The 13767-nt window shown below is 44.6% G+C and overlaps 1 protein-coding gene across 6 annotated transcripts in view; it reads left to right on the forward strand.

Moving 5' to 3' along the window:
• GPM6B (glycoprotein M6B) overlaps positions 1-13767 on the forward strand; it is a 46573-nt gene that overhangs the window by 8983 nt on the left and 23823 nt on the right. The gene's annotated exons all lie outside the window — the stretch shown is intronic.

Genomic DNA, 13767 nt, shown 5'->3' on the forward strand with positions numbered 1-13767 from the left:
TGTCTTTGAGAAAGAAAACCCAAGGGCTGTGAAGTTAGGATCAGATAACTGTGTACTCAGTTTCCATCAGGTAGGTCCATTGGGTCTGGTTTCCATTTTCCTGGCTCGTGAGGGACACCAGTCTCTCAGAACCATGAGGGGCTGGGTGCATGTCAGCTGATTTGGGGACCTAGGAGGGGGAGAGCGCTGAGCAATGTGAACATCCACCCTCCCACATCCCCAAGGCCTCCACATGGCTTAATGCTCAGCTCGGTTAGCTAAAACCCAGTGATTTGCAAGGCAGAACTGTAATTGAAGCTACTTGAGATGTGGAAATAAGGGCTAGCGGTGGGTCAGATAAACACAACAACAGGCTTAAAGTATTGCTGTGATTTTGTGTCAACCCATAACGTCATTTCTCCCACATGGCTACTTTTTCAGGTATAAATCAGAAATGGCAGTGTGGCACGTACAACTCTAGAAAGAGAATCCTGAGGCACAATGTAAGGCACCCATTGAATTCCAAAGTCATAAACCCCATCATTAGTTTCATACAACTTTCTCTTTTTCCTTTACAACCTAAATTGTGGTGTCAGGTTAATTAACATGAAATCTGACTTTGGGTTTCGTTCTGCATCTGTGCATTTCTTCATCGCTGTATGGCTCTTAGGTGCCAGTTCTGTGCGTGCCTGGGCAGCACTGGTTAAAAAAGGTGAGCAAGAGGTGACATCAGGTATCCATTCTCATAAATACCTCAAAGACTGGGGGGATTCTGGAATCTTGATAAATTGTCACTGGGCATGATAAATGCATACAGTGCAATACTATTCAGCAATGAAAAGGAATGAAGTACTGATACATGCTACCGCACGGACAAAGCTCAGGAACGTTATGCTAAGTAAAAGAAGCCAGACACAAGAAACCAATGTTGTATGATTCTGCTTATGTTAAACTTCCAGAATTAGCAAATGAATAGAGACGAATAGCAGATTAGTGGCTGCCAGAGACTGGGGGGAAGGAGGGAATGGTGAGTGAGTCCAGATGGGCACAAGGGATCTTTTTTGGGGTGATGAAAATGTTCTAAAATTAGATTGTGGTGATGGTTAATTTACTCAAAACTATTGGATTGTTACACTTAAAATGGGAATTTTATGGTATGTAACTTGTATCTCAATAAAATGGTTTTTAACACCACTTCCAAAAGTCATTAGATGTATGTGTATAATTCAAGGGCACAGAGAGAGAGTGGACAATAGAGGGGTATTTGTTAACATAACAAGAAAACCCCCAAGTTATTAGAAACGACTGCTTGAGGGAGGTAGACCGTTCTTAAAATGGTCTTCATTTTAAGAATAAGTATTGGGTGACACCAAGCCAATGAAATTGAGAAAAACCTTAGTCTTTCCTGGGTTTTAGTTCATAAACTATGTGGTGCAGAGTAAACACCAGTATTTCATTAGGGAAACAAAACCCTCTGTCAGGTGCTCTTGAAGAGTTTTCTGCACTTGCTGGGCAGGTACCTGGAAGAGCGTTAGAATGAGGCTTGTGTGCTTTTGACCCTACAACCAGATACCAGAATGTGGGCATTCTCAGAAGCAGTGGCAGCTGAGAAGACTCCAGTTGTTTTTCCAAAACAGATTTGTGTCAAAATCCTGAAGAGTTTAAGAGTTTTCAAAAGATAATATGGTGCACACACCACGTGCTGCGTGATGCCACCAGCAAAGTCTGGGTGCCCCTGCAAATCCCATCCGTTAGTATTTCTGAAGAGCCCAGGTAAGATGAACAACAGCCCCTTGTCCATTCAGGTCCGAACGGGTTTTGCTGCCAGATGAGTTAGCTCCACCCTCTCTCCCCCCAAATCCTTACTTTTCAGGTTTGCTGGAATTCTGGAATGGTATGGTGAGAGACTGTAGAACTCTACTAGTACTCGGTTGCTGGTGATACTGCAAGCGAGAATTCCATGAACTAGCAGGTTCTTGCCTGGGCGGGGGGGGGGACAAAATAACTGAACTTGATTTAAAGAATTATCTTTCCACCTCCTGAGGTAGTCTGTACCCACACGTAGTTTTAACCTTTTGTGTGCATTGACTGAAGTGCTGCTGTGGCACAAAAGATCGGGACTGGAGCCCCCTGCAGAGAGACCCTGGGCATGACAGCATAAAGACCACGGCACAGGCCACAGAGCGAGGGGACCTAACACAGCCATGTTATTGCCTTCCCAGTTGCTTAGAGATTTTGTTGGCTCTTAAATTAATGCAGTTGCGTTTTGCACTTAAGTCCCAAACCAGATGGTGCGAGGCGAAAAAATAGAGAATTCCATATGGCTCCTGTGTCCTTTTTTTTTTTTCTTTCCCCTGCAGAGTTTTCAGTTTCTTTCCACGGTGGGGGAGAAGAGGTTTTGATATAGGCTGACCAGGAAATCTTTGTCAAAGGAAAATGCGTCTCCCACCATGCAGTTACTCTAGCAGAGACTGCCCTTCCCCCTGCAAGTTCCTTGTTTCCCACTGGAAGGATAAAGGTGGTTCCAGGGTCCTTTGCCTTGACCTTTTCATTTATTTCTTTGTTTTTGCTCAACTTCCCAGTAGAATTACTAGTTGCTCTTTCACCATCTGTTTCTTTGTTTTTACCTTTTAATTTTTTAGCTTCTTTGGGCAGGTAGTGTCCACATCTTCTCTAGGCCTACAGGGTATCAAAGGATGGATGGTCCCATGGGCAACCCTGCGTGATGCTGCCTTGAGTGACATCTGTGGGTGTAAAGTCCTGGGAGATGCTATTGGATTTTTGTTATTGCTTTTTAGTGTCACTCTTACCTAACCTAAGGTTGTAAGGCCACTAAGTTTGAAGTCTTTTCTCAAAACACTTGAAATGTATTTTTTTGTGTGTGTGGGTTTTTTTTTTTTTTTTTTTGGCAGCTGGTCAGTATGGGGATCTGAACCCATGACCTTGACGTTGGTGTTATCAGCACTGCACTGTAACCAACTGAGCTAACCAGCTGGCCCTGAAATGTATCTTAAGGAGGAAAAAAACCCTTAATCTTTTTGTATGCACCATTGAACCGATGTTGTCTGATCATGTTGTGTGGGTTCTGATGGCGGTGCCTCTCCGCTCCACAGCGTCTGGTGGGAGAAGCTTTTTTAGCTTCTGTGACCTAATCTGGGGGAAGCTCTCAGTGCGTCTGGTGACTTCCACTTAACTCAAGGTGCTTCTGGTTCAGTGGAGGTAAATGGTGAACACGATGTGAGCGTATCGTAGCTCAGGTTCATGCTATAAAGTTGCTGAGTTTTTTAGAGTTCGTCACATTTTGTTATCTGCTATGTATCAATTATTTTATTTTCAAATCACCTGCAGTTATTACAAACTGTGCCACATCAAACAGTTAACTATCTTATAGTTTATTTACCAAAGACTGCTATGTCAGCCATGATATATATACGTGTATATACATAAATAAATACATATATGCATACATATATATAAAGGATTTCTTGATTGATTACAAACATTCAGTTTTTTGGTCTGCAATATTGTTAGCATATGGTTAGCACTTGGTTAGGTAACACTGGCTTACTGTGTCTGATATATCACCTCCTTTTGCTGCCTTTGGGTCTTGTGTCTGCTCCTCATCTCAGAGTAGGCAGGCAAAGTAGAGATGAAAAGCAAATCGATCAGTATTGAGTGTTGATCTGGAGCTTTCTGTCAGGTACAACGTCTGGTTTTAGGAACACAACTTGGATTATTTAAGACAGAGTAATTCTCAGCCCTTTACAAGTAGTGATATATGGTTTTTGCTTCCTTTGTGATACCCCTCGCACTATGTTTTCAATTAGAGTTACTTAAAATTTTGTTTTGAAATCTTTTGCCACCCCTTAGAGGTAACTGGAGATACTTGGAAGTAGCTGAAGTTGGTCACTTGAGTTTTCCCACCTCCCCAGGCTGTGTCCTTTTGGGTGCCCAGCTTCACTCCCAAATAAGCCATACACGCACCCCCAATGTAATTCCATGTCTATGAAAAGCTTATATACAATGGCTTTTGTACTAAATGGAATGCTCTGGGTGTCAGAGAGTCATTTAGAGATCATTATGCTTGCATTTTTTCTGGAAACTTCCATGGACAATGCTTTCACCCCAAGGAATAACCCTTGTGATGACATGTTAGGCTGAGAGGAGAAAGAATGAGATTTTAAACAAGCTTTTCTGTGTCTTAAAACAACCTTGTTTACATTCATGTGCTGTTTCAATGTGGTGATAAATGGAGATTCCTGTGAGGACTTGCCTCAGACCAGGCTGGTGATGCCACCCCCTGTGTCTTTGTATATAAAGTTTTATTGGAACCAGCCACACTCTTTCACTTATGTATTGTTTTGTGGCTGCTTTCATGCTCCAATAGCAGAGTTGAGAAATTGCAACTGTATGCCCTGCAAAGTCAAAAATATTTACTATCTGGGCCTTTACAGAAAACAAAATGGCCAGCCCAGCTTAGAGGAATTGCATTCTTAGGATACTTTGAAAATTCTATCTGCTTGGGTTAGGTAACACCTAAAAACTTTGCCAGACACTCAGTTTCCTAAAATCATCTTCACCAAACATCCCTCACCCTCCTCTCTCCAGGTCCCTCATGTTCCCATAGGAAACCAAGCCCTGCTAAATGGCTGTCACGAGCTGCTTTTGGCTATTGTTCCATTCAGTGTATGTTAGCAACTTTTATTTTCTGTGATATATAAAAGACCATTTATGTTTTATTAAACGTAGTACTGGGGTCATTTCTTTAAGTGACTTTTTGAAGCATGGGGTTGCAATGCTTTGAATCAGAATCACCAAAGGTGCTGGTTAAAAATCCAGATGCTCAGCCCCACCCACCACCTCTGGGATGGGTCCCAGGAATTTGGCCCATTTTAATGAGCTCCCAGGCAATTCAGAGGCACACTAAGATTTGATCACCACCACTATATATGCAGAGGACCATAACCTTGGCTAAGAAAATAGCTCCTCATTATAACATCTATTTGGTAAAGTATTATTTCAGTTCAAAATACCTTTCCAAACAACATACACTTGAAATTCAAAGGCAAACTGTATATATGTTTATGCTCAAGATGCCCAAAGCCAAATATCCCACATCTAGCTGCCAGCGCTATTGAGTTTGAAGCAAACTCCTCTTGAAGTAATGATTTTATATTGTCATTGAATCTTTGTGTATAAAAAAATTGGAAAAACATTCTATTGTAGAGCTGCAGGCAAACACCAGAGCTGAGGCTGTGTTATCATTGTTGCATAACAAATTCCTCAAACTTAGCAGCTAGAAACAATGGCATATATTATCTCAGTTTCTGTAGGTCAGGAGTCTGGGCTCAGCTTACCTGGCCAGCATCTCTAATGAAGCTGCAGTCTCATCTGAAGGCCTGAGTGGGGAAGAATCCACCTCCTAGCTCACTCACGTGGTTGCTGGCAGGACTTGGTTCCTCACAGCCTGTTGGACTGAGGTCTCAATTCCTCACACGCTGTTGGTTTAAGACCTCTCTTGGTTCCTTGCCATGTGGGGCTTCTCCAGAGCTACTTCATGACATAGCAGCTGGCTTCATCAGAGAGAGCAAGTGAGAGGGTGTGCCAGGAAGAGAGAGTGCTAGCAAGACAGAAGTCAGTCTTTTGAAACCTACTCGGGGAAGGGACATCCTATCACCTTTGTCATATTCTAGTCCTAAGAAGCAAGTCACTGGGTTCAGCCCACACTCAGCAGCAATCACACAAGGCCATGACTATAAAAGGTGGGGACCCTTGGGGGCATTTTAGAAGGCTGCCTGCCACTGGCTGGATGAACGTCTCATGGTGGAAATGCATCCTCCGTCTCCTGAGAGCACTGTCTTCTCTGTTTAATGATACTAACCTCCTCACATTCTCACAGCTGCACCTCTGGGAGAGCACCCCCTCGAGTTACAGTGCTGGGCACCCACCTGGGAGGCGCTTGCTGGCTCTCCTGAGGCACTCGACTCTTGACGCTTTGAGAGCAGAGGTCCTCAGGCTTCGCATTCTGCTTTGGCCTGGCTTGGTACCTGGGACCAAGAAAGCACTTCTGCATAGTGTCAAATGATGATCACTTCCTTTTTAGCACTCATGACACGTGTGGCTTTATGAGACATCATACAATGTTAGTGTCCATCACGTATGTGGCTGGTCTGGGTCAGGCTGGTCCAGACCTTGCATTCTGAGTTGCATAGGAGCTCAGTAGGCATTTGTTCAGTAAATCAAGGCTTGACTGGCTAGTTGGGGTCTCCAGAATCATCTGCATGTGAGTCTAAACTAGGAGAAAGGACAGAAATAGGGTTGTTCTCTAGTAGGAAGTTCTCCACCTGGGCTTCACAGTAGAGCCCTGGAGGGAAGGGAAGTCTTAAAATCCTGAGACCACATTCAGACTGACTGGGTCAAAAGCTCAGGGGTGTACGCAAGCCTCAGCCTTAGCAAAAGCACCCCAGGTGATCTGTGTGCAGGTGAGGGTGAGAGCCACCATGCCAAAGCAGCATTTTCTAGTCAGGAGGTTTTGCCTTTCAGGGGATGTGCTGAGAATGCACACGGCCAAGGAGGTGCTCCTGGCAGCTAGTGGGTAGAGGCCGGGGTGCTGCTCAGCTTCCTACAGTGCACACGACAGCCCCTGTCCAACGACGAACAGTCCAGCCCGAAATGTAAATCGTGCCAATAGTTGAGAACCCTGGCCGAGACCCTATACCTTGAGTCAGGAAACTGACTGTAAGTGAAATAGCAGTGGAAGCTCATGGAGTAGCTGTGTCCTGGATGGTAAGCTTATTGCAGTCACGGATGGCTCGGTAAGTGTGGAACGTTATATGCAATCTGCTTGTCAGTGCTTTCTAAAGAGAAATACGTGCTTTTAAAAGGCACACCGTGCATAAAACAATACATTTAATCCTACAGATATATGTTTATGCAATCTATGCAACACGCATGCATGCATGTGTACATGAGTTTGAACACCTTGTACATATAGACACATGCATGGGGCGTGTGGGTGTATTATTCTGGCTAGAGGAACAGGTATGTTTTAATTAGCTCCTGCTACCTTTCTTTCCTCTGACTCTGGCCTCCTGTCCTCTGCTTGTCTAGTAAAGGGACCTGAGTCGTCCCTGACCCTTTGCCATCCTCAGCCCTCAGCTCAGAGGAGGCGCCTGCTCCCCTTGCTGACCTGCGGGCTCCTGTCACCAGGTGTAGGGAGCCTGCAGGTTCTACAGCCACAGGATATGTCCCCCCAGCCCACCCCACCTAGCTTGATGTGGCTACCGCCTTTTGGCACCAATCCTTAGCTCTGAAAAGTGGTTCTCACCTCTTTTAAACTACTATTGTCTTTTGTAAAAAATCAAACTTCACAAACAGGTCTTTTTAAAAAACTTTTTGAGGTGGAATTGACATGCATACGCTGCATCTATTTAAAGTGTCTATTTGATGAGTCTTGACATACATGTGTGCCTGTGAAACTAGGCCACCAGCAGCATGGTGATGTGCCTGTCACACCCCAAAGTTTCTGAGGCCCTCCCTGCTGCCCCCCTCCCCAAGAAACCACTGATCTACTTTCTGTCTGTCTGTCTGGATGAGCTTGCATTTTCTCGAATGGCCCTGATGAAGATTTGTTCACATAAATTCTCTCACCCTTTCTCACTTATCCATGCTTATGAAACGTTGTGTGATGCTGATTGCTTAATAACTCCATAGCTTTGTCTGATTTTTATCCTTCCTGCCTCCACTGAAGACGCCCTGTCCCCTTTGAACAGAACTCAGACCCGTTCCGCCACCACCTACGGCTGAAGACTTGTACACAACCACCCCAATCCAGCCTACACAGCAGTGCCAGATTAATCTCTTAAAAGCACGTCTCGGATCACGTCACTCGCCTGCTCACAAACCATCCCCCTCTGCCCACACCCTGCAAAGTGGAGCACAGAGGCTTCAGGCTGGCTTGGACACCTCCCACAAGGCGCAGGGGGGTGAGGCAGGGGGTACCCCCAGCTTCTCCCCGACACTGCCCTGTGTCCTTGATAAACTTGGCTGCACCTGGGCTCTCCCCATGGGCCCCACATGCTTTGGCCCTGCTCTCCCTCCCTCATGCTTTTCCTAGGAATCTTACTGTCCTTCATGGCCTGTCCACACTCCTGCCACCCAGAGACACTTTCCTTAGCTCCCCACAATAACTGAGGGGATCTGTCCCTACCTCACTACCCCATGTCCCTGTGTCACCTCTCTTCACTGACATATGTTTGTTGTCTTACTGCTCCCTCACTCTACCCCCAAGGATCAGTGCCAGGAGGGCCACCTGTAGCCCCGCACAATGCCTTGCATGCAGCAGTGATTCTGCAGACACTCGATTAACTGAATCCGATCCAGGAGAACAGAGGTGCCGTCCCCCAGATGGTCAAGGCAACAGAGTGCCACTAATGCTCAATATTCCAGGTAGCTCTCACATTTCTGGAGCACCCCACAGAGCTCTGTGCTCTTACCTGGACTTAGAGCTAGCTTCCCCCACTCTCCGTGGCCTCCCTGATTTCTTGCTCCTCCACGTCACCAGGCTAAGAGCACACATGTGGTCTTCAGGAAAACCAAAGCCAGTTCCCAAAAAAGGCAAAGGAAGTTTCTTGAATTTTATTCCCAGCCACGTAAGCGTATCTTTATTTTACATAATAGCTCATCTTCTACTGCTCCAGCCATATTGCAAATGTTAGAGGCTAATCAATTTTTAGACTTTCACAGTGTGCCACAAAAATGAAAATTCCTCATTAAAGAGATTCAAGGACAACCTTTTAAAAAGATCTGCCAAAAAGCGATTCCCCTTTATGCCATTAGAAATAATTTCAGCATTCTTAGCATTATGTAATTGAACTTTTATGTCTAGGACTGTAAGGAAGTCGAGAGAAATGAGAAGCAACCTATCATTTAAGTGATTTTGTACTTAGCCCTTAGAATGTACTCTTCTGTACTTTGCGCTCTACCAGTGATTCATAGATTTTTGGGTGTAAGGTCCCTTTACATTCTTAAAAATAATTGAGAACTCCAAAAAGCTTTTGCTCATGTTGGTTATACCTGTAGATATTTTCTATATTAGAAATTAGAAATTTACTTCATAATAAACTTTTAAAATAATAGTAAACCCATTATATGTTAACATAAGTAATGTTTATGAAAGATAAGTATTTTCCAAAACAAAATAATACTTTAATGAGATTTCTGAAAATCTAACATCTAGAATAATACGAGGGTACTTCAGAAAGCTTGTGGAAAAATAGAATTGAAAAATAATCCGAATTGTTCATGAACTTTCTGAAGCACCCTTGTATTAGATGGCTGGATTGTTACATCTGCCTCTGCCTTCACTTAGAGGCACCTTGGGGTATCTCACTTTGGTTGATGTATGTGACGAGAAGTTCCTTTTCAGATAATTGTGGAGTTCTTCCTTGGTACTACACCAAGATTTAGCAAGTAGTGGTTTCTTAAAGACTGCTTGTAATGTGGAATCTGAAACCATGTTGGTGAATTTTTTGTATCTGTTCCATTAAAATCCGTTGCTCTGTGTTACACTTTGCCTCTTATATTCAAGAATAATTTTGTAATATCACACGTTGGTCATTTAGAAAATATTGGTTCTCTGAGTTGTGCAGATCTTCCAGATATTGACACATTTCATAAAACTGTATAAAAAATCCCATTTGTTGGTATCACCACCGATTTCAAGATCGAACCCTGGACCTTGGGCTTATTAGGATGCTTTTAAGTGAAAGGGCCTTTTTATTTTTATTTTTATTTTTATTCTTCCTGTGAGTGCACGGAGAGGTGAATATGCTGCTGCTGAGTACACTTAGGTTCTACTGTCTTATTCCCACTCGGGATCAGCAGTTTGCTATGCAGATGGCAATACGGTGAAAAAGTAAATTGCATCTTAGCGCTATGATAAAAAGAGTTTTGACCTTGCAGACAACTTGAAAGGGTCTCGAGGGCTCCCAGGGCTGCACAGACCTTCCTTTGAGAAGCCCTGTGTTCTGCCCATGGCTAAGTGGGGCAGGTGGACCGGCAGGGTGGAACCTCCTGGGCTCTGGTGGGAAACGCAGAAGCTCAGTCCTCTCCCCAGACTGCCTAGACAGAGTCTGCATTTTAAGGACAATGGGGATTTATATGCACATTAGAGTTTGAGAACCACTGCTCTTTCACTTTTCCGGCAAAGGGCCTGGTGGTGAATACCTTTGGCAACTACTCACCTCTGCCTTTGTCACTTGACAGTGGCCTTAGATGGTATGTAAATGAATGAGCGTGGCTGTGTTCCAATCACACTTTATTTATGGACACAGAAATTTGAATTTCATGTACTTTTCACGTGTCACGAAATATTTTTTGGAGTTTTTTTTAAACCACACTGAAATGTAAAAATCATTCCTGGTTTGCAGGCCACCTGGAGAGCCACATTTGGTCCATGGGCCACAGTTCGCTGACCCCTGCTCTGTACCACTACTTCTCAAATTTGGGTGCTCATTGAAAGCCCCTGGGCAGCTTTTTTTTTTTTTTTTTTTTAAACAAACAACAAAAAAAAACCCCTCTAATTTCTGAGTCCCATCCCCGGAAATTCTGATTTGATTGGTTTGGGGTGAAGCCTGGGCATCGGGATTTTCAGAAGCTCTCCTGATTGCTCTAATGTGCAGGAAAAAATTGAGAACTTTTCTATGACTTTTTTTTTTTTTAAAGAAACAAAGTTTATTTTGTTTTAAGCATTTCTTGAAAACTTCTAGAATTTGGCAGTGTCACCAGATGTCTGAGAGCAGGATTGTACATCGTAACGTTGGAGCAGGGCTTCTCCCCCTTGGCCTCTTGCCCTTCTCTTGTGGGGCTGTCCTGTGCTTTGTAGGATATTTAGCAGCATCCCTGGCTACCTCCTACATGCCACAAGCACCCTCCAAGTTGTGAGGACCAAAAATGTCTGCAGACATTGCCAAATGTCTCCTGGGGGAGGCAAAATACCTCATCCTCCTTCCCACCCTGCCCCCTGCCTCCTGGTAAAATTGCCCCTGGTTACGAACCACTGCTCTCAGTAACAAATGCGTTTTCTGTTTATGCTATTTTAGGGCTTCTCCACCTTGGCTTTGTTGACATTTGGGACCAGATAATTCCTTGTTGTGGAGCTGTCCTATGCGTTGTGGGATGTTTAGCAGCAGCCTGTGCCCACTAGATGCCAGTAACACCCCTCCCCCAGCTATGACAGCCAAAAATATCTCCAGACATTGCCAAATGTCTCCGGAGGGGCACAATCCTCCCTGTTGAGAACTGTTCCTTAGCCATCTCAGAATCAGGGAGGCTCCTGCCCCTGACATTCACTTCTCTTAAGTAGGGTTTCAGCCACCTCTGTTTTCTTGTTGCTGGTTGTTTAAACATCGTAAAGCTTTTGGTTCCTGCTCCTTTTCTTTTAATTCTGCAGATCATTAGGACTCAGTAAAGTAGCAAGGAAGGCCCTGTGTGGAGGGTGGTGTCTGTGCTCGCGCGCATGCGCACGACATTCATTCCCTGGGGAAGAATCTGGGCCCTTGTTCCCGCTGGCCCTCCTTCTGAGCCAGCATTAAATCTGCAGCCAGGATCACAGACCACTTTGGCAAATCACTTGGCCATTATGAACTCACAGCCATGGCAACGGCCATCCGCAAGCCTGAGGACAAAAGGTGTTTTATTCTGTGGTTCCGCACAAAAGGTTCTAGGACGCTGGAGACAAAGTGCCACTGAGACTTAGAGGCCTTAGTGTGTATTTTTTTCTCTCTACCATGTGGTATATATTTAAACTGCCTTAGGCTAATGTACACTGGAGTTTTTGTGTGAATCAAGACCTAAAATTCTCTTTAGTCAGAGACCAGCTAAATGAAGGCTTAAGACATTATTAGCCCAATAGAGGTTTTTGGGGACTGTGAGAGGTATTGAGAATTACTAGTAAAATGTGTTAGAAAGCCTGGTGTTGGTTTTTTGGTTTTTTTTATATGAATAGATCATAGTCATCCAAAAAATGCTTTCCTTGCCTTTTCTGGTTTATGTTAACTGATGTTGTCATTGCTGCTTTGAAGCTTGGGAAAACTTAGTGTGTGGATTTATAGGAATATCCAAGAAAAGCATTGATCTTCCTTAGCTAGCATACGCTTTTTAATAGGATGGTTCTGCTGATAATTGGCACCACTCCCGTATTTTGAAAACATCAGCCTGCGTGTGACTTTCCTACTGGGGACAACTTGAATCAGAGATCCACTTTCTTTGTCTGTATTGGCACTCCCAGCACAATGGGGGGCACGAGGGTATAAGTGTTTTCGCAAGTGACTATATACCTATCTTCTCAGACCCTGTCTCTGGCAAGGCACTAAAGCCTTGGTTCTAAGACTTTAACCATGAATTTAAAAATTTTAAAACAGTGAATTTAAAAACAGTGAAATTAAAAAATTCCAAGGTTAACAGTACTTGCTTGGCTTGGAAAAAAGCTACTCTAGTTGTACTCCTTTTGAGAAGCTGAACAACTTGGAACATTTTGTTTTCCTTCACTGTGGCCACTGGAAATTGCTACTTGATTTGCAAGTGGCTAGAGTGTTGTGGCCAAACCCAGTGGGCCACCTCTTAGGGAGAAAATCCCAAACACCATTGAACATGAGAGTGGCCACTTCAGACGGACTCAGGATGCCACACCTGAGACTGGGAAGATGGGACTGGTGACTAGAAATGGGCTTTTCAAAGCATGTGCACACAGATCCCCAGTGGGCTTGTTAAAATGCAGGTTCTGATTCTGCTGGTCTGGGGTGGTGCCCAAGATTCTGCATTTTTTTAAAAGCTCCCTGCTGAAGCTGATGCTGTTGGTCCAAGGACCACACTTTGCAAAACACTGTCAACTGATGAATGGTCCACTCATCTTTTTTTTTTTTTTTCCTTTTTATCTTTTTTCGTGACCGGCAACGGATCGCAACCCTCAGTGTCGCACCCGCACCTCGCTCAGCCAGTGAGCGGCCGGTCTGTATGTGGGATCCGAACCCTCGGCGGGAGCGCCGCCACACTCCCAAGCGGCACACTGTAGCAGTGCACCACCGGGCCAGCCCCCGATCTTTTTTTGACCTCTGAAAATTTTCACTGCCATTCAGTAGGTGCTGCTAGCATCCAAGTTTAGCTCTTTTGAGCTGCATACCCACGTATCCCTTTACATCAGCCAGAGAGATCTTTCCATCCCCAGTCTCTTCCCTATGCTTTTCAATGGCTTCGCATGATTCTGAGGATAAAGTCCAAAATCTTTAAGGCTCCTGTAAAGCCCTAGCTGGTGTAGCTCCTACAGACCCCTCCTGCCTTCCTCGTCCCACCTTTACTGGGAACTCTGTTCTGGCGTCTTTCACCATGCGGGTGGCCTGTAAATGCACCCTGCTCCCTTCCACCGTAGAACTTTTATTCCTGCGCTTCCTGGAACACCGTCCCTGCCCATCCCTCTCTCCCTTTACCCAGTTAACTCTAATTCATCCTTTAGATTCAAGCTCTGGAAGCCTCCCCTGGTCACCCGCAGAAACCTAAGAAAGCCTTCATTGTTTGCTCTCCTTATACATCTGAGCCTAAAACCACTTGGTTAATGTTTGTTTTCCCTGTGGACTATAAACTCCAATAGAGTGTAGACCACACCTGTCTCAGCTCACCACTGAGTCCCCAGTCTAGTGCTGGGGACATCAGAGACACTCCGTGAACACTGAATGTGCACTTGCTGAATGAAATGGAATGCAGGGACAGCTTGCCCCCCCCCCCCCCCCCCCC

The sequence above is a fragment of the Galeopterus variegatus genome, unplaced genomic scaffold, assembly GCF_000696425.1.
Source record: "Galeopterus variegatus unplaced genomic scaffold, G_variegatus-3.0.2 Scaffold738, whole genome shotgun sequence".
In the NCBI taxonomy this organism is placed as follows: Eukaryota; Metazoa; Chordata; class Mammalia; order Dermoptera; family Cynocephalidae; genus Galeopterus; species Galeopterus variegatus.